This window comes from Aythya marila (genome assembly GCF_965140915.1).
Source record: "Aythya marila genome assembly, chromosome: 1".
Classification (NCBI taxonomy): domain Eukaryota; kingdom Metazoa; phylum Chordata; class Aves; order Anseriformes; family Anatidae; genus Aythya; species Aythya marila.
Window position 1 is genome coordinate 74,507,724 of NC_139042.1, and position 22,354 is coordinate 74,530,077.

The window sequence follows — 22,354 nt, forward strand, 5'->3', positions numbered from 1 at the left end:
GTAGTTTTTGGTCTATGTCTAGCAAAGGAACTACAATATAAATGGAGCTAGTTGTCTGTGTGTATGTTTTATCTCTACACAAGAGGAGAAGACTGATGTCTTTTTTTTCAAGATTTTTTTTTTCTAACATTAGTTTGGCAGTACCTATTAAAGCCAGTGTTAATTATCTGATGAACCTTATCAATACAAATTCATGCCACTTGTTATGCCTACTTTCCAAAACAACAGTTCCAGAAAATGTTACATTTATCCACCTTTTCAAACCATATTAAAAGCGTAGTAATCTGTACATGCATAATACCAGCTTTTAAGACAGAAATAAAAGAGAGAAGGAGAGATACCCAGCTCTACAGATGTTTGGATGTGTGCTAAGCTCTTGTATGGTGTGCTAAGCTCTTGTATGGAACTGTTTGGAAAGATAAGAGGAATTTGGATCATGTGTAAATTCTGTAATCCAAAACTGAAAAAGCTTAAGGCTTTGCTAAAGACAGTTTTGAGGATAGCCTTTGATAAATTGAAAAGATTTATGATGATATAGGATTATATCTCAGAAGGTAGGAAAAAAAAATTATGAAAGAAAAAGTAGGTGTTCTAGACTGACTACCATAGAAATAGTATACTGCACAGTCTCAATTACATGAATTGATTGTGGTTTTAAGTTGGTTAACCCTGAGAATGTAACTGTTGACAGTGATTTAATTGCTTAGGAAAAAATGATCAGGTTTTCTAGAGACCACAGAAATGCTGAGCACTGCTGGGAAGATCACTGAAAATAATAATAATAATAAATCTGAAAATAATTCAGTTACAGAGAAAAATATGTAGTTTTTTTTGTTTTGTTTTGTTTTGTTTTGCTTTAATAGAGTTGATTGCATAATTGTTATGGGAATCTCTCCTCAAACAAATTCTAAAACATTTAGGAGGAGGAACTCAAGGAAGGTAAAATTTTGGTAGTCTATATTCATAGAAACATAAAATATCCTGAGTTGGAAGGGACTCATAACGATCATCAAGTCCAACTCCTGGCACCACACAGGTCTACTCAAAATTTTAGACCATGTGACTAAGTTCACAGTCCAAACACTTCTTAAATTCAGAGAGGCTTGGTGCAGTGACTGCTTTGCTGGGAAGCCTGTTCCAGTGTGCGACCACCCTCTCGGTGAAGAACCTCTTCCTGATGTCCAGCCTAAACCTCCCCTTCCTCAGCTTGATACCATTCCCATGGGTCCTATCACTGGTGATTAAGGAGAAAAAGTTGGCACCTGCCCTTCCACTCCCCCTCGGGAGGAAGCTGTGGACTGCGATGAGGTCTTTCTTCAGCTTCCTCTTCTCCAGGCTGAACAGGCCAAGTGACCTCAACCGCTCCTCATACATCTTCCCCTCTAGGCCCTTCACCATCTTCATTGCCCTCCTCTGGACACTCTCCAACAGCTTTAAATTTTTTTTGTAGTGGTGCCCAGAACTGCACACAGTACGCAAAGTTAGGCTGCACCAGCGCGGACTAGAGCAGGACAATCACTTCCCTCAACTGACTAGTGATGCCGTGCTTGATGAACCCCAAGATACAGTTGGCCCTTCTGCATGCCAGGGCACACTGCTGGCTCACATTCAACTTGCTGTCAACCACAACCCCCAGATCCCTCTCTGCAGGGCTGCTCTCCACTGTCTCGTTGCCCAGTCTGTATGTATAGCCAGAGTTGCCCCGTCACCGGTGTAGGACACAACACTTGCCTTTGTTAAACTTCATGCATTTGGTGATCACCCAGCTCTCCAATCTGTCCAGATCTGTCTGCAAGGCCTTTCTACCCTCAGCCAAGTCTACAGCTCCTCCAAGTTCGGTATCATCAGCAAATTTGCTCAAAACACCTAGTCCTACATGAAAATCATTTTTAAAACTTTGAAGGGTACTGACCCTAAAATGGAGCCTTGAGAGACCTCACTAGTGACCATTCGCCATCCTGATGCGGCCCCGTTTACCACAACCCTTTGAGCCCTGCCCGTCAGCCAATTGCTCACCCATCAGATTATGTTTTTGTTTAGTTCTATGCTGGACATTTTGTCCAGTAGGATCCTATGGGAAAACATGTAAAAAGCCTTGATGAAGTCCAAGAAGATCACATCAGCTGGTTTCCCTTGACCGACTAGATTGGTGATCTTATCATTAAAGGAAATCAAGTTAGTCAAACAAGACCTACTCCTTGTGAACCTGTGTTGTCTAGGACCAATGACTGCATTGTCGCCCAGGTGCACTTCAGTGACTTCAAGGATTATCTTCTCCATAATTTTAGCAGGCACTGATGTGAGAATGACAGGCCTGTAATTGCCAGGGTCTTCTTTCTTACCCTTCTTGAAAATTGGTACAACATTTGCCAGCTTCCAGTCTACTGGGACCTCTCCAGATTCCCAACATCATTGAAAAATAATTGAGAGAGGTCCCGCGATGACGTCAGCCAGCTCTTTAAGCACCCTGGGATGGATCCCATCCAGACCTATGGACTTGTATGGATCCAGGCGGAGCAGCTAATCCCACACACATTCAGTGTCGGTTGGGAGTTTATCATTCCTACCATCATGGTCTTCCAGCTCAGGGCACCCTGGGTCCCGAAGCCCATCATCAGCATTGAAGACAGAGGCAAAGAAGGCATTAAATGTCTCTGTTTTGCCTATGTCCTCATCCGTGAGGTGACCTTCCCCATCAAGTAGTGGACTTATGTTTTCTTTGGTCCTCCTTTTTTATTAACTAGAAGGTCCCCAGATGAGTTTCCAGCTGCTGGACAATGTGGCAACCATGACAGAATTGGTGTTTTTGAGGGTTTTTTAACCATCAAAACACAGAGACCATTCTTTGAACTGGAAAAGTTTTCAATTCCCCAATGTCTTTTCATCATAATCTGTATGTTTTACACTATCTTCAAATGCTAACTGCTGAAGCAAAAAAAATATGGTGATATAGAAAGGTGCAACCTTTCTGCCAAGCAAGCATTTTGTACTAGCTCCAACAGCAGCAGATCTCCATTTTAATTTAGGAAGAATGAAACACCCTGTTCTGAATTTGTTAGTCAAATGCAGTCACCAAAAATATTTTTGCTAAAAAGACACAATGTAAATAATTAGGCTTACCCAGAAATTACAGTCAGAGAGAATATTTCTATCAAAAGGTAGTAACCATCAATATTACCACTAAGCAATAATACCTTAATGAGTCTTGGGGTGCAATGAAGTAACTGGTGGGGATCAGGAAAAATGTAACTTTCTAGTGGAGTTTATAATATGTCTCTCCTCCTCTTCCTTTAACTATTTAACTGGCTAAAGTTTTGTATCAAGAATAAAATTAATAAGCTAAATTCAATACAAAAACTGACAGATGCAAAGATGAAGGAATTTACTTTTCAGCTATCAGAGTAGTTTTTATCCTTCCACCACTTGCAAAAATATATACATGTATATATATGTATGTTTCTACGTAGTGTAACAGATATTATCAAGCTCTTACTTACTGTACAAAACATCAAAACACTTACATAGTTACACAGTTACACTGTGGGTTCTGAGAGGGGGACATCCTTTTTTTTTTTTTTTTTTTTTCTTCTTCCCACAGCGGAAGATTTGGGAACAAAAACTGAGAAAAAAAATTAAAGAAAGATTTAAATTGAGAAAAAAAATAAAAATAAAGTAGAAAACTGTGATCAGCCAATAGTCCAAAAAAGAGTAGATCTTGGAGGTCTTCAAAAGCCAAGTGACCATGATTACTGACTGTCTAGGTTTTTTTGCTTGAGGGACAAAAGCCCCAGGGGGCCGTAACTATTCTATGATTCTCTGGAAACTTGTTTGCTAGGATCTCTATTAGTTCTAAAGAAAGATTAGCACCACTATTATTTCTGAAAATTCAGGGAAAATTCTAATATTTTACAGTAGAAAAAGAAATCAGAGTCATGACAAGAATCATAGTAATTAAAGAAAAGCAGAAAACTCCAAAACTATTTAGAAGCTTTTACTTACATTGAAAATGAGCACTGGGGGGGGAGGGCTGGAGGGGGAACATTTACTTTATAAGATAAAATCAGAATCAGAGAAGAAAGCCAAAGAATTTAGGTTTTGGAGTTGCACATTATAAAGGCCAAAAAAAAAAAAAAAAAAAAAAACATTCATAGAAAAAAAATAATTAACTTTTTTTTTTTTTCTCTATTGAGGATGCTATACACTGTTGTTTTCATGTTCATAGTGCTAAAACTATTTAACAAGATTAGGAGAAATCAAGATATAAAGGAAAATCATGGAAGCAAACAAACAAAGAAAAATATATAGCTGGTATGTAATATCCCACATTGGTAACCTTTAAAAGAACATTGATAAAAATATTTTTTTTGAAAGATAGAAAAGGAAAAAAAAAAAAAACACACTATCATTATGACTGGAGATGCAGAGAAGGATAAATATATGAAGTCAGTTCATTAAGGTTTGCAAAATGATGGGCTTGGCAAGAATTTTTCAAAGTACAGTATTCTCTGATAACAAGTGTAAGATACAAAATGTCCATCCCATGCTTCAGAGACAAAAAAATATATATATATTTTTTTTCCTGAAAGTCCTGATGACATAGTTGATGAGAGGAAGGAAGATTTTGATTTCATTTCATTTCCCAAACAATTTTTCACGAGTCTTGCATATTACTAAGGTCTTATGTATACATAAAATTATGTGGCAACTATGTTCTACAAATAAATAAATAAACAAACAAATAAGGCAAAACAAAAACTTAATTTTGTTCTCAGTACAAAGGGGACACTTTCAATACTCTTGAAGAAATATTCTTTAGTGAAGTCTGTCGGGAACTGGGTATCCCGATCCCTCATGCCCCTCTATGAATAGGACTGTTACCACTAGAATTTTCCACAGATTCGGAATTTGCCTTACCAATATCCTAACGAGGCTGTGCAGCCTAATATGGAAACATTGTGTTACTCTTTGGGGTTCTTTCTGAGTGGTGAACATTACCACAGTTAGTAAAATATGGCAAAATACAACAAGAGAGACGCATTTCAAATCAAACCTCAGAAACTGAATATCTATAACTTACTGGTCACTGCAAGTTAGAAATGTCAATATCCATCCACAGACGTGCAGAGCCATCTCTCACACAGGCAGCAAATGAAGCTGCGATGAGCTGGCATTCAGCTTGACTATAGAAAAAAAATTGCACCAGTATCTTCTGAAGACTGTGAGGCAAATTAAAGCTTATTATGTTACTAATTGAAAATATATTCTACATCTTTACAAGTGGTCAGCTGCATTTTACACAAATACACAAAATGAATAAAAAGTGTGGCTCACTGTTAGCTTAAAAAAAAAAAAAAAAAAAGTAACAATGAGTTTGAATGACCTAGTTTTTTAGGGCTGTGGGACCTAGGACTGTCATGTTGACTACACAAAATATTTCTGATAGAAGATTCTTACCTGATGTACTGGGTCTGGCTGGGAGGTTAACTTTCCCTGCAGCAGCCCATACAGTTCTGTGCTCTGCACTTGTAGCTAGAACAGTAGCGGTATCACACCAGTGTTGTGTCTGCTGCTGAGCAGTGCTGGTACAGAATCAGGACTCTGTCTAACCCTCCTAGGGGGTGGGCAAAAAAGCGAGAAAAGAAACATTACCAGGGCAGCTGACCTAAACCAACCAATGGGATATTCCATACCATGATGTCACACTCAGAAATAAAAGATGGAAACAGGAAGAAGAAGGGCGGGGTGAGCTCTCATTGTGAAAACGTTGGTCCTCCTCCTGAACACCAGCTATGTGCGTTGAGGCCATTGAGGCCCTGCTTGAAGGACGTGGTCAAGCATCGCTCATTTGTGGGAAGTAGAGAGTAATTTCCTCTGCACTTACACACAGCCTTTATTTTTAATTTTTTAATTTTTTATTATTTTTTATATTTTTTTTCCCTTTTTCCTTTCCTTTTTTTTTTTTTTTTTTTCTCTTTTAGTTAAATTGTTTAGTTAATAATAATCTTTCCTTAGTAATTTTTTTTTTCCCTTTAATTAAATTATCCTTATCTCAACCCGTGAGTTGTTCTTTACTTTACTTCTTCCCCTCCTCATCTCAGGAGGGGGAATGAGAGAGCGGTTGTGGTGTTTAGCTGCCTAGCACGGTAAAACCACCACACTTGACCTAATATCACAGTATGACTATGTAACCATTATTGTCAGCTCAAAGTGACTTGATGGTGAGAACTAAAGAGTTTATTTTGAGAATTTTGAGTTTAAATATATGAATTTTTACTTCTTAGGCTCAAGCTAGCTTTTGTGAACACATCATCTGTCAGCTAAATATTTAATAATTATGTTGTATTAAAGAAATAACCGGAATTTTGCAATACACTCATAGAATATAACATTAGTAAAGGTTTTTTGTTTTTTGTTTTTTTCAATTAAACCTTATTAAAAATGTCATGAATTATATTAATAAATATGGAGTCAGAATTCTTAAGCAATATCTCACCAGAATAAGTCAAAATTTCTGGTTAATTTTGTCTGTAATATCTCTGATTCTAATATATTGATTAGGAAATACATATACATGTATGTAACTCTATCTTCTAATACCAAAGAGAACTGTGAATTTGTGTGACCCATAGATTTGTTCTTATTTTCTTAGTGTCTTCATTCAAAACAGAAAGACAATCTGTAACATTCTGACTATAGCTCTTAGGAAGGTTTGTTTTTGCCGTTTGTTTTTTAAGCTCTTAGTATATATGGGGGAAGTTAAAAGATATATATGATCTACTAAAAAAAGGAAAAAGTGCTTCAAATGTAAAACACTAAGAAGTGTCTTAAAGATTTATAAATCAATCCTGACATGAAGATATCATTTTTCTTATGCCAAGAATGCACTGAAAATACCAAAACATAATAATAGGAATAGTAAAAGAAATACAAGTATGTATATAACACCAAAAATTAAGATAATAAATAATTTTGAGTAGTGGTGTGAAATCATTTAGTCTAGGGACAGGAAATGCTATTTATATAAAATCAGACTGCTTAAAACATATTTAAGGAGGAAAAAGAGAAAAGAAAAATAGTTACAGAACCAATAATAAGAAAGACCCAGAAAGGAGGTGACAGCGTATTTATACAGTGGAAAGGGTTCAGGGTTTCCTTTGACGTTATCTGTTTATGATAAAGTCATATGAGTTCAAACTCCATTATTTTCTTTGTGTTAAGAACAACCTGTAACATTATTCTTCTAGCATGTTGCTATCTGCAGGACTTTTCAGAAACCAGCGAATCTAAGGAATTAAAATAACTGTGCTGCATTTCAATTTACCTTTGTTGCCTCTTTAATTACAACCACTACTTATTTAAAGTGAAGATGTAACCTGAATTACAATAGCATTTTATGCATATTTATTGGTTTTATGTGGTAAGGTTTTGGTAGTGAGGGTCTGTGAGTGTGACTGTTATGAGAAGAATCCAGAAGCTGCCCTATGTTAGATAAGGGCCAGTTTCAGCTGGCTCCAAGGGGACCCGCTGCTTCCCAGAGCCAAACCAATAAGCAATGTTGTTTGCACCTCTATGAGAGAACCTCCTGAAGGAGGCTGCAGCCCATGGAGAGCCTCCTAACCACCATCCACCCACACACCATCACCCCTGAACAGAATCTGGGCTGGAGCTGCAGCCCATGGGGAGGAACCCCAGGGGAGCTGGGGGAAGCTGCCACTCTTAGGGGAACCCATGCTGGAGCAGTTTGCTCTCGATAGATGGATCCCGTGATAGGGATCCAACTGGGAGCAGTTCTCTAAGAGCTGCTGCCTGTGGGAAGCCCACGTAGGATCAGTTAAGGAAGGACAGCATCCCATGAGAGGGACCCCACGTGGAGCAGGGGCAGAGAGTGACCTAGAAAGAGTGGCCAAGACAAAGCATTAGGGACTGACCGCAGCTCCCATTCCCATGTGCTGCTTAGGTGGAGGAGGTAGAAGAGGATGGATGGGGAGACAGTGTTTGTAGTTTGTTGTGTTATTTTGTTTGTTTGTTTGCTTCTCAATGCAGTAGCTTGTTAGTAATAGGAAATAAATTTCATTAATCTCCCTGTGCTGAGTCTTTTTCCCATGATGATAATTGCTGAGTGATCTCCCTGTCCTTATCTCAACACTTGAGCACTTTTCATCGTATTGTCTCCCCCTTTCCCTTTGAGGAGGGGTAGTGAGAGTGCAGATGTGGTTGAGCTCAGCTGTCCAGCTGGGTAAAACCACCACATCATATCAGGAGTATTTTACTTATTACACCATAATATCAGACCCTTCAGTATATGATAGTGTTTTTTCTTTAGGAATGTATTTCACATTTGACAGAAGATATTTTACTCATTGAATTCAATCTGAATAAGAGGAAAAAGAAAAAAAAAAAAAAAAGGAGAAAAAAAATATTAAAAAATACACCAACAATGTTATGCCACTGGTATAGAAAAATAATTCAAACTTTTATCTTGAAGTTTAAGCATGCCTAAATCTCAATAATCTGCACCTCTCATAATAATTTTTGTGATACACCTTTCTTATCCCTACTGACTATTTTGTTAGCTAATACTATATTTTCCCAGTTTCTTTATTCAGTGATAATAAAATCAAGTGTTTTTGACTGTATATTCTTCTCTAGTACTTGAAGGAAGAGGAGATTACAGAGGAAGCTTCTATCCAAAAATTTTGGTAGAATAATATTGACATTAGAAAAATAATTTTGACAAGCATGTTCATTAGATTTTATAATAATATTAATATAATGATGTCATATATGTCACATACACAATTATGCTAATATGCTAAAATTATATATGCCATGTCAATAGTATTATAATAAGAGTCACTCAAACTAATGAAGAGTGGATCTTGATGAAACCAGGCAACTGCAGCAAAAATGCCATCAGAGCTATCTTTGGCATGCAGCAACCCAATTCCATACACCATCTCTCCTGTCTGGAAGGAGCATTATGACAGACAGAGCCCAAAGCCATGGACTAAATGAACTCAATGAAAAATTCTAAAGGCATGACCCATAGACTAAGAGAATGATATCTGAATGTATATATCAAAGGACAGGAAAGATGGTTGTAATTAATTAGGATACATTGTAAAGTGCAGGACCTGCACGTGACTTAAATAGTATGGAATAAAGAGTAAATATTGCCCTGATTTTGGTTGGCATATGGTTGATTTTCTTCATAAATGCTTGCAAGATACTGTTTTGGATTTTTTATTAAAGTAATATTGATAACACACCATTGTTTTAGTTGTTGTTGAGCAGCGCTTACAGAGCCAAGGAAATTTCTGCTTCTCATGTTGCCCTGCCAGTAAAGTGGTTGGGGCAGCTGAGAGGGGACACAGCCAGGAAAGATAACTCAAACTGACCAAAGGGATATTCCATACCATATGGCATCATGCTCAGCAATAAAACAGGAGGGGAAAGAGGGTAGATAGGGAAGAACATTCAGTGTCATGGTGTATGTTTTCCCAATGAACCATTACACGTGGTGAGCCCTGCTTTCCTGGAAATGGTTGAACATCTGCCTGCTGAAGGGACTTAGTGAATGACTTCCTTGTTTTGCTTGGCTTGCATGTGCAGCTTTTGCTTTCCTTAGTAAACCGTCCTTATCTTAACCCTCTAATTTTTGCAATTATTCTCTCTGACTCTCTTCTCCACCGCACTATAGTGAGAGTGAACAAGTAGCTGTGTGGTGCTGAGCTGCATGTCAAGGTTTAACACAATATCTGGGTAGAATTTTTAAATGTTTGTTCTGCCAAGCCAACAACAGAGGATCAGTTATACATATACGAAAGGAAGAACTGATCAGCATAAGCTGGTATCAGCCTTAACTGAAGTAACAATAAGATGTCAAAATTTAAGATCCTGAGGAAATTGTTGAAGGCCAGTAGCAGACTGAAGACACTAGAACAGACCTTGATTTATTCAAGACATTGATGGGAAGCCCTTTTCTGAGGTCCATTTCAGGAAGCAGCTCTGGGGTTCCTTCCCAGAGAAGGTGAGTCAGGAGCTGAGAAAGACCCAGTGTGAGACAGGCACAGATAGTGACAGGACACAGTCTGTATAGGGTGGGCAGAGCAGGAGTGATGATAACAACAGTATCCATCAATAATCCAGTGATCATCAGATAAGTTAAAATAGTGAGTTAGGTCTATGGTCACTGAGGGAAAGCCAAGTGACAGTTCAGTAGAAGCTGAAATAACAAATAACCCTGCACACGTAGTTCAAGCTGGGGACTGGCTAGCTAAAGAACTCTGATAAATAAATAAATAAATAAATAAATAAATGGAAACACAACTATGCTGAGAGAATCTGCAGTACATTTTCAGAGATGAAGTATAATTGAATACTGGACTGCATTATTAGGATTACAGTCAGCAGGTTGGAGAAAATGAGCCCACCAGGCTCGTCATTTCCATCATTCGATCAGGAACCTCTCAGGGATCACCTGCAGCAAGGGCTCCTGGCAGGGAGACAAACAAAGCCAACCCCATACCCCCCAATAACGCGGAACAGGGCTGCAGCCCCGCCCCTCCCCAGACCCCCCAGGCAGGAGCTGTGCTTGTGCCGCGCTGACGTGCTGAGGGTGGAGCCAGGGGTGACAACAGCCCACCCACCCCCAGCGCTATAAAAGTAGCCCCTAGGGAGCACCACAACCCAGGGGCACCTTAAACAGGATGTGCTAACAGGACCGGCATGGCAGTTAGCGCAGGCAGTTTGCACAAGGCAGATCAAGTGTGGCAGTGAGGAGAACCTAGATCTCGCCATGGTGGGCACCCGTCACAGCGGTCGGTCCAAGGCGGCAACCCAAACGGAGGAGATGCTGCCTCTCTGGGCTCACGTGGGCACCCAGGTGGATCCTCTGAGGGGGGAGGTAGCAGTCCAGACAGGTGACTGTGGGGAACTCCAGAATCTGGAGGCCCATCTGAGACATGAGGGAGGAGAGTGTTGTCACGGGTGTAGGTGTGCCCTGCTTCAGGGATGCCTCAAGCAGGTGTCTGGGCTGCAGTGAGAAATCAGCAACCTGAGGGAGTCTCTGAGGGTGAAAGATAGGAGGGGTCTCCCCACCCCTGCTGTTGCTCGGCAGCCCTCTCCTATGTCCTGACAAGGGGTAAAGGCTGCCCCCGTTGAACACATGCAGAACAGGGTGCTAGACTGTACACAAGACACAAGGGGCTGGACCCTTGTCTCAGCTTGGAGCTGAAAGAGACATCTGCCCCCGACACCCATGGTGCCACCTACCCCCACGGTGTCCCTGGGAAATAGATTTGAGGCTCTCAGGGAGGTTGTGGAAGAGGCTGAGGGTCTGTACAGCAGCCCAAATCTGGGAAGCAACCCCAAGAAGAGAGACAAGATTGGGGGAAGTGCAAAACATAAGAATCAGGGCCAGATGGAGCACCACATTGTAACCTGTGCCACAAAAAAAGAGCGGAGAGTCCTGGTGACTGGGGACTCCTTGCTGAGGGGCACTGAGTCTCCTATCTGCCTCCCAAATAACCTAGCCAGAGAAGTGTGCTGTGTTCCTGGGGCATGTGTCAGAGATGTTAGGAAGGTTCTGCCATAACTCATTAAACCTGAGGAATACTATCCTCTCGTAGTCATTCAGGTTGGATCATGGGAAGCTGCTATTAGAAAAATTAAGACTATTAAAAAGGACTTTGCATCCCTAGGGAGGTTGCTGAGGGGATCAGGGGTGCAGGTAGTGTTCTCCTCTGTCCTCCCGCTGGGTGACTGGGATGCAGATAGAAGGAGCAGAACAGGACAGGTAAATGACTGGCTGAGGAGGTAGTGTCTGGACCAGGGATCTGGGTATTTTGATCTTGGGCCGTCCTTTGAGTGGCCAGGTATTTGGGCTACGGACAGACACCAACTGAGCAAGTGGAGAACAAGTGTGTTGGGGAGCAAGCTCTCTGGGTTGAACACCAGGGCTTTAAACTAGGTTTGATGGGGGAAGGGAGGGGAGCTAAAGGTGACAGAGAAGGGCTGGGGGAAGTCGTCACTACTGTCACTGTTGAAGATAGGGAAAAACTTCTGAGCTCTCCCATAGGATTGTCTGAGGGCTCCTCAGAGAAGGTAACGTTCCCAATCCCCCATCCAGTATCTTCTTCTTGCATCCCCCCAGGGGTAACTGCACCTGCTGCTTCCCTAAAGTGCCTGTACACCAATGCACAGAGCATGGGAAATAAACAGGATGAGCTCGAGATCTGTGTTCATTCGCGGGGCCACAATCTCATTGCGATCACTGAGATGTGGTGGGACAGCTCACATGACTGGAACGCTGTCATTGAGGGCTATGTCCTCTTTAGGAAAGACAGGCTGGGGAAGCGAGGGGATGGAGTTGCCCTTTATGTGAGGGAGCAATTAGAGTGTACCCAGCTCCAGCTGGGGGAGGGTGAAGGACAAGTGGAGAGCTTTTGGGTAAGAATTAAGGGGTGGGCTGGTATGGGAGACAAAGTGGTGGGGGTCTACTACAGGTCTCCAGATCAGGAGGAAGTCGATGAGGCCTTCTACAAGCAGCTGCTAGTAGCCTCATGATCACGAGCTCTGGTCCTCATGGGGGACTTCAATTACCCATACATCTGCTGGGTAAGCAACTCGGCCAGGCACAAGCAGTCCAAACAGTTCCTACAATGCATTGAGGACAATTTTCTGATGCAGGTGGTGGAGGAGCCGACAAGGAGGGGGGTGCTCCTGGACCTCGTTTTTACCAACAGGGATGGCCTTGTTAGGGATGTGAAGGTTGGGGGCAGCTTGGGATGCAGCGACCATGAGATGGTGGAGTTCCAGATGCAACTAGGAAGTAAGGCTAAAAGCAGGATTTCTACCCTGGTCTTTCGAAGAGCCAACTTCGACCTCTTCTGGGACCTGCTTGGGAGTATCTCATGGGATAGGTTGCTAGAAGGCGAGGGTGCTTGTGAGAGCTGGGCTATATTTAAGCGGCACTTCTTCCATGCTCAGGATTGGTGCATCCCGAAGAATAGGAAATCAGGGAAGGGGGCAGGAAACCCGCATGGATGAGCAAGGAGCTCATCAATAAGATAGAAAGAGGAAGTTCTATGAAATGTGGAAAAAGGGCCTGTCCTCTTGGGAGGAGTATAGATGTGTTGTCAGGGCCTGCAGGGACACGATGAGGAAGGCTAAAGCCCACCTAGAGATGAGGCTTGCAAAAGAGATAAAGGATAATAAGAAGGGTTTTTTCAAGTATGTAAACAGCAAGAGGAAGACTAGGGAGATAGTGGGTCCCTTGCTGAATGAGGGTGATGTCCTGGTTCCGTGAGATGCTGAGAAGGCACAGATACTGAATGCTTTCTTTGCTTCAGTCTTCGTTTCAAGGACACTCCCCCAGGACTCCTCGCCCCTGGCAATAAGATAAAGGGTCTGGGAAATGGAGGGCTCCCCCCTAGTGGATGTGAGCGTGGTTTGGGAGTGTCTGAGTGGGCTCAATGTACAGAGATCCATGGGTCCTGATGGGATGCATCAGTGCATCCCATCAGGACCCATGGGAGTTGGCAGATGTGATTGCTGAACCTCTCTCTATCATCTTTGAAAGGTCCTGGAGAACAGGAGAGGTGCCTGAAGACTGGAGGATAGCCAATGTCACTCCGGTCTTCAAGAAGGGCAGGAAGGAGGACCCGGGAAACTACAGGCCAGTCAGTCTCACCTCTGTCCCTGGAAAGGTGATGGAACAGCTTGTTCTGGATGCTATCTCCAAGCAATTGGAAAAGAAGAAGGTTATGAGGAGTAGTCAGAATGGATTCACCAAGGGGAAGTTGTGCTTGACCAACCTCATTGCCTTCTACAATGGCATCATCAGCTGGGTAGATGGGGGGAGAGCGGTGGATGTCATCTACCTTGACTTGAGCAAGGCTTTCGATACTGTCTCCCATGACATCCTACTAGCAAAGCTGAGAAAGTGTGGGATAGGGGAGTGGGTGGCAAGGTGGGTGGAAAACTGGCTGACTGGTCGAGCTCAGAGGGTGGTGATCGGTGGAGCAGAGTCCAGCTGGAGGCCTGTGGCTAGTGGTGTTCCCCAGGGGTTTGTGCTGGGTGTGGTCTTGTTCAACATCTTCATGGACGACCTTGATGAGGGCATAGTGTCTGCCCTCAGCAAGTACGCTGATGACACAAAGCTGGGAGGACTGGATGACATGCCAGAAGGCTGTGCTGCCATTCAGCGAGACCTGGACTAGATGGAGAGATGGGAAGGAAGAAAGCAAATGAGATTTAATAAGAGCAAGCATAGAGTCCTGCACCTGGGAAGGAACAACCCGAAGTATGATTACAGGCTGGGGGATGACCTGCTGGAGAGGAGCTCTGAGGAGAAGGACCTGGGGGTCCTGGTGGACAACAGGTTGATCATGAGCCAGCACTGTGCCCTGGTGGCCAAGAGGGCTAATGGGATCCTGGCGTGCATTAAAAGGAGCGTGGCCAGCAGGTCAAGGGAGGTGATCCTCCCCCTCTACTCTGCCCTGGTCAGGTCTCACCTGGAGTACTGTGTCCAGTTCTGGGCTCCCTGGTACAAGAAAGACAGGGATCTCCTGGAAAAAGTCCAGCGGAGGGCCACAAAGATGATATGGGGCTTGAAACATGTTCCCTATGAAGAAAGGCTGAGAGACCTGGGTCTGTTCAGCCTGGAGAAGAGAAGACTGAGAGGGGATCTCCTCAGTGTATATAAATATCTGAGGGGAGGGGGACAGAAGTATGTAGCCAACCTCAGTGGTTTGTGGGGATAGGACAAGGGGCAATGGCTGCAAGTTAGAGCACAGGAAGTTCCGCACTGACATGCGAAAGAACTTCTTCACTGTGAGGGTGATGGAGCATTGGAACAGGCTGCTCAGGGAGACGGTGGAATCTCCTTCTCTGGAGATATTCAAGGCCTGTCTTGATGCCTACCTGGGCAGCCTGCTCAGGAATCTGCTTTGGCAGGGGGGTTGGACCTGATGATCTTTCAAGGCCCCTTCCAACCCCTACAGTTCTGTGATTCTGTGTTTTTTTCTTTCCTACATATCACTTTGAAGTCCTCATGTTCAGTATTGTGCCACTTATGTACTCACTGATGCAAGAGAGATATTGATAAAACAGCGAGAAATGGTGAGGAGGTTAGCCTTGAGCAAAGAAAGGGTATGATCTAATTGTTCTCTTCGAGTATCTAGCAAGTGATTACAGAGAAAACAGAGCTGACCTATTTTCAGATAGAAATAAAAAACAAGAGCCAGTAAAGACAAGTTGAAAAAAGGGAAATTCTGACTGAAGATAAGGTGGGATTAGGGATAAATTGGGGATGTCACTAAGAACATTGTTAACCACTGGAATAGGCTGTACAGAGAGATTGTGGAATTTCTATCCTCAGGGTATTTAAAACCTGAATCATTATGTCCCTAAGGGATAACACGATATAACTTTGATTCTATCCCTGCTTTGAATAGAAACTTGGACTAGCTGACTTTGAGATGTCCCCTCTAATCAATATTATTTCATGATCTTGGGGCATGGCAAAGAACTAGGAACAGACTGATACAATACACATGGAACTGTCTCATATCCAAGCCAAGTTTTAGATAGCCAAGCCAAGTTTTTTATGGGCGTACATAAGAAAGCTAACCTGGACAAGTCATGCACGTGCTGTGGATAACACAGGACTCTTGTAGGTCAATTCATTCAATAGGCCTGTACATGTGCCAACTCAATTCCCCCATCTCTGCCACAGTCCTGCCCAGTGACATTTAGCCTCGCTTATATACAATATCCACCACCCTGGAAGACTCAAAATGGTGTTATCATCCTCATTATGGTTCCTGGGATGTGTTCCTTTTTTAGGTATACAGCCAAATCAGGAGCAGATCTGGCATTATCTAAATGCTAAAAATATCTCTTTTGCTACTGTATAATCATTAATGAAAGTCAGGTGCTGGGCCAGCTGGAAAATTTTGCTGGATCCCTAAGAGAAATTCTGGCAGAATAATGCTATTAACACAGGTGCCCACTGCCTGCCTCATCTTCTCTTCTTCTGTGTAGGAGATATATGCAAAACTCTCAGATAACAGTCTTGATAGCCTCTCCTCTACACCAAAACATTTTTTTTTTTCCTTCTAGTTAGCTTAGTTTATGGATATCTGTACACTCAGGTGTATAGATTTATGCACCATAGTCATGTCTGAAAAAGTGAAGTTTATTGGTTTTCCTTAGGCCATCTCCAGCACCTACTCTAGCAAAGACTCTGAGATATCAGAAATTCAAGCACTAAGAGTACGTTCTGAATGTGTAAGAGTCAACAACAAATTGTGAGGCCAAAGGAAATATTTGGATATATGGACTTTTAGGCCCCAAGGGAGTACAGGACTTTGTTTTCTTTATCTAAGGGGATTGCCTTGTATAGTTGTCTTGTATAGCCCTTGTTCTTTGCCCTTTCTTCTATTTTATTTCTGCTTCATTTTCCTATGTGGAGACATTTAAAAGTATTTCAAAAGAAAGTATATTTTAGATAAATATCATTAAGAACCTCTGTCCTGAACTATTAGTGCTGCTGCTCAAAGGTTCCTGGGCTACATTTGACACTTTTTTTCAAAAAATGCATAGGGGAAAATCTAGATATTAACTCCAATGGGAGGAATCTTTGAAGATTAGTTGTGGGAGTTTGCTTGAAAGAAAGAAAAAAAAAAAATAAATGGGAATTACTACATATAGAAAAATGTATACAGGCAGAAAATAATAATAATAATAATTAATAATAATAATAAAAAAGTCTGCATGCAGTGGAAATGAAATCAGAAGATTCATTCCAAATCCAACAGCAAAGGATGGAGGAAGCTTGATTTAGCCACCTGTGCCTTCAACCATACTGATTTCTGGTTGGTTTAAGGAAAAATCTTTAATTTTTTTTTCATCTTCTTTCCTACATATTTTTTTCTCCAATGCTCTATTTTTTCACCACAGACAAGGCATTGGAGTCTGCAATTAAATTATCCCATAGTGCAGCTCAGAACTGTGCACTGGAAGAAATTCCTTCTGACTCCAATTGCAGTGAGCAACTTGTGCCAGAGGCATTCTATTTAATTACCATATAGTTTCTTGATTAGTATTGTGGTGATGGACATAGTAGTGTGACATCAATTGCAATATGAAACAATAAAATGAACTAAACTGCACATAGCAAAAGGAGAAAAAAATGAGATGGGAGTTGTTTTTGTTAAATGTTTACTGTTCATGCACTGCTTGAGGCTTAAATGCTTGACTGTTAGAGGATTTCACAGTTTTATGGATACCATCATACATGTAAGATGTACTGGTGTTGTTTTTTTTGTTTGTTTGTTTGTTTTAATTCATGTTGAAAGTGCATAGTCCATTCTTCTTAAGTATGGTTAAGTATGGTTTGGTGTTTTTTAGAACACTTCTTGGAAAATCAGCCTTCTACCTTTCTTAGCTCTAAACACAACCATAACAACATTTATCCATAAAACTAACTAACTAAATAAATAAATAAAAAGTTAACCAGAAACTCTTTGTATCCCCTCTTGCTTTTTAAGATCTTACTCTTTACTTCCCTTTATATGTAACTCACTTGGAAAAATCCTCTGAAAGATTTTCCGATAAAGAAATAATTTTAGATTTTAGCAGGAGATTGAGAAAAATTGTCTTTAGTCATGTTTTTATAATTATTTCTTCAAGTTCTGTCTTCCATCAGTTACAAATTTATTAAGAAAATAGCTTGCTTCTCAATAAATATTTTAGGGGGAAAAAAATAGAAAAAATATTTAGAAGAGAACATGTGGCAAAAATCCCATTATGCTAATAAATAATTTTAAATAAAATAATTTTATCATGAATTCAAGACTTAGTATATCTTTGGAAATATTATGCAAACACAGGTCATTAGCAGAATATGTTTGAAGAGTACAATTTTTTCTCCCTCTATTTTTCTTTGTCTCATGTCACATATATGTAGTCAGAAAGAGTGCCATAAACTACATGGCATTATGCAAGCAAGCAATCATAACAAAGCAGAAGTAAGGTATTTGCAGTTTTGTGCCTAAAAAGAGGATTGCTTGCATAGTCTAATCTACATTTAATGTTCTTTTATGGGTCAAATGCCTGATTTTTTCACACAATAATACAAGTGTCTGCACATCATTTCCATAACACAGAATTTTGCACTTTGCTGCTAATGCAAGCAATTTGCAAGAGAATGTGAATATGTCCTATCTATCTGGCTGATTAAAAATCCTTGATTTTTTTTAAGTTCATATGAAACTGAAGATCCTCTCTCTCTTTTTCCAGGTAATTTTCCAAGTCTCTACAAGGTCCTGGGCAGAAGTCAGAATTTCAATTATGCAGCAAATGCCAATGATGAAACTACAACCCCTCCATGAGCAATAAGCTTAAGATTCATCCAGTTGTCTGGATTTGAGAAACTTTGGCAGGAGGAATGTTTTGAAGAAACTCAGATCAAATCCATCACTGCAGATCCAGTACTTGATCTGTTTCCCCAGTATATAAATTATGAGTAGGAAGGCTGGATCTTTTTAAGGACTTAGCACAGCACCAGACTGGAAAATCTGTCAGTACGAGTGTTGTCAGCCTCTCAAAGCAGTAGTATAATGTAAAGGGTGATTTTTAACTCTCAGTTTGAAGTCCTTTATCCTGACTGTCATGATATAGTTGGTCTGAATAGAATATCAGTCACTGGATTAAAAGTTGTTTCAGAGGAGGCAGAAAATCCAGTCTGTACAAAAGAATGACCATATGATGATCTGTGGCAATATATGCTCCATAATCTAATAGTAAAGACAAACTGAAGCTTCATTGAGTCTCTTTATTTCATTCCCTCTCTCCCATTAGAAGTGAATTTCCTTCATTTATAGGAGTAGATATACACTCTTTATCTGAGATTCTGCTTTATCTGGAATGTTCTATCTCTTATAGAGTACATTGCAAGAGAGAATGTTAGTTTAATGAGGGACAATTGTAATTGTATACAGCTATAGCACTTCTGAGAGAAAATACTTGCATGGATTTTTCTCTCCCTATCCAACTTCCTTAACATTTTTTAAATTTATTAATCATTCTTGTATTTCTATACATGTATGCCAATGACTATTATTATCTAAAAACAAAATATTAACTCTCTTTTCCTCCCTGTCTCTCAAAATTAAATTAAAGAATTAATATGTTCAGTGACTAGTATATTATAATTGCTTCCTAAATATGTAATTTCTTGAGCAAAGCAATCTGAAAAAGTTACAATGCCTCCTTTCTACTCTGATAAAAACCCATCAAAAACATTTTAGAAATATCTTTAGTCATTTAATAAAAAGGAAATTTCTTTGGTATGTTTCATAGATTCATAGAATCATAGAATCAAGTTGGAAAAGACCTCAACAATCAGCTGCTCTAACCTTTAACCTAGCACTGCCAAGTCCACCACTAAACCATGTCACAAACCACTATATCTACACATTTTTTGAAGACCACCATGGATGGTGACTCAACTACTTCCCTGGACAGCTTGTTTCAATACTTCACAGCCTTTTCAGTGAAGAATTTTTTCTTGATATCCAACTTAAATCTCCCCTGGCATAGAAAGGCCATTTCCCCTTGTCTTAGTGCTTGGGTGCTCACTTAGTGCTTGGGTGAAGGAACTGATCTTCATCTCGTTATGGCCTCCTCAAATGTAATTATTGAACATGACAAGATCTCCCCTGAGTCTTCTTTTCTCTAAGCTAAATAACTCCATCTCTCTCAAACACTCCTCTTAAGACTTGTTCTCTAGACCCTTCTCCAGCTTCGCTGCTCTTCTTTGGACACTTCTTTTGCCCTTATTTACACTTAATAGGGAAAGTTGTTATCTATACTCCCCTTGGTTTTAGGATACAGAAATTGTTTTGAGAAGCTTTTAGAAGACATGAAAGTGGCATGTCTTAATTGTACTTAATTGCAGTTAAATAATGAAACCGTTCACACAACAATGCCACAGAAATATTGCCAATCAGATATTAAATTACAATGGTAGAATTGTTTACTTGAAATAAGTATTTAATTATTAAATACAAAACTACTATGGAAAACCAGAAATGTTAATTTTGTATTTCAAAAATAAATCTTCCAAATTTTACTTCAGGGCAAGATAATTCTCTTAGCAGGATAAGGCTAGAAAATATTATATGCTACCAACTGCACTCCTTATTTTAAAGTTAATATCTGAAATATTGTGGAACAATTGTATGCAATAGCCATTCACTTAATGAGACCTTTTATATCAGTGAACAAACTAGAATCCAGCAGGGATTTGTTTTCCTTTTATTTACTTCATTAGCAGCAATACAAATGTTGCATATAAAGCCAGCTGGAAAAGCAGAACACTTTTGTATGCATACCTTCTTCCTAATGAAGCCACAGGACAATAAATTAGCTATGGAAGATGTTACTTTTTATTGTAATCGTTGGTTGCACTACATTCTCTGTCTCACTCACTCTACAGTGAATGAATTCATGACTGTATTCTTTTTGACAGCATTTCAATACCCTGAAAATGTGCTATGAAAGACATAAATTATATAAATTACTGTAGATAACAAAACAACCTGTCATATAGAATTCCATAAAATTTATTCCAGTTATATCTTGAAATAACACAATAAACACTTGAAATGGAACTGTAATTTATATTAATGATAGAAAAAAAAAAAAGTCTCTACTTCAATAATAGGTGGATGTAGTTATACATCTTCTTTTATGTAAAATTCTTATTGAATTCAGTAAGGACCTCTACCTAAAAACAGATTGATAGCACAAAATTTAGAAGTCATTATATCTACATTAATTTCTAAAAAAAAAAACCAAAAAAAACCACACTTTTCTAGATTTCACAATTTTCTAGATAAGATAAGGAGAAGAACAGTATTTTACTATACCATATATAAAATAAGATAAAACCTTATACAAGCTGTAATACAAAAAGAAAAGTTAAGTGCATTTCTTCAGAAGAACCAAGGATAGAGTTTTCAGCTATGCAACATGGGAAGTGATAGGGAAAGGTTGTGTATAAAACTATTACAAATAACGTCCTGACAGCTTTGAAGATATCCAGGGAGGGAGACTCCACAACCTCTCTAGGTACCATGTGCCACTGCTCTGTCACCCTTACAGTAAGGATGTTTCCTACTGTTTCTATGGAACTGCCTGTGTTCCAATTTGTGCCAATGCCTCTTGTTCTGACACTAGACAGTACTGAAAAGAGCTCCATCCTCTTTGCATCTCCCTTCAGGTATTTATAGACACTGATAACGTCCCCTGAGACTCCTCTTTTCCAGACTGTATAGAACCAGCTTTATTAGCCTCTCCTCATGGGAGAGCCACTCCTGTCCCTTCACAATCCTTTGGCCCTTTTTTGGACTCTCTCTCCAGTATATCCATGTCTCATTTGAACTGTGGGACCCATAACTGTCCACAGTTCTTCAGATGTGACCTCACCAGGGCTGACTAGATGGGGAGGATCACCTCACTCATCCTGTTGGACAGAGATCACAACTGCATGCTTCTTTGTTAAGAGCTACTTACCCCAGAGTGAAGGGAAAGAAGATGACAGAAGAGGTGGATGAGGAGATGGGCTGTGGTCTCTCACATTTGTTAACTGAGTGTACAGATCTCTTCAGGAACAGCTCCAAGTACCCATCTAATATTCTGCTTGTTTCTATGTTCTCCCAATAATTTCTGACCTGAATTCTCTTAATAGTCTGTAACTTTGGAACAGAGATCCTTGGTTTTCCCACAATGTCATTAGCTAATATTAGTCACTCTAGCTTCCACATCATAGAAAAATTCTCAGGTTTTGTATAGGGTTGAAATTGCAGGAATAAAAGGGGATGGAGCATGGCAATTTTCTCAACAGTGCTATTAATGGTTCAGCTTAACTCCACACTTCATGCTAGCACATCTATGCAGAATCAAGATGCTTTAATTTGACTGGTGGTGCCAAGCTGTTGTAAACATCAGTAACTATTCCAGTTGGTCAATGTTTCATCAGACTACGGATCAAGGTGCTTGTATAGTGGACTTCCTGTTCAGAAGAGAAATGTTACTGAAAATGTAAAGGAGAAACTTCAAATTTTCTGCCTTTTTCTGTTTCTAACAGAACATGTTCATATTGCCTCTGTGATGCTGCCCAGAAGATAATGTTTCCCTACAGGGCTCACTCAGAATTAACAATCCAGCAGAAGTTCCTGTCCTAGAATATATCTGCAGTCATAAGTGTGTCTTGGCATAACCAGACATATCTTCCTAACCAAGAAGTTAGGATCATCACTGGGACTTATCCCTAACAACCTAC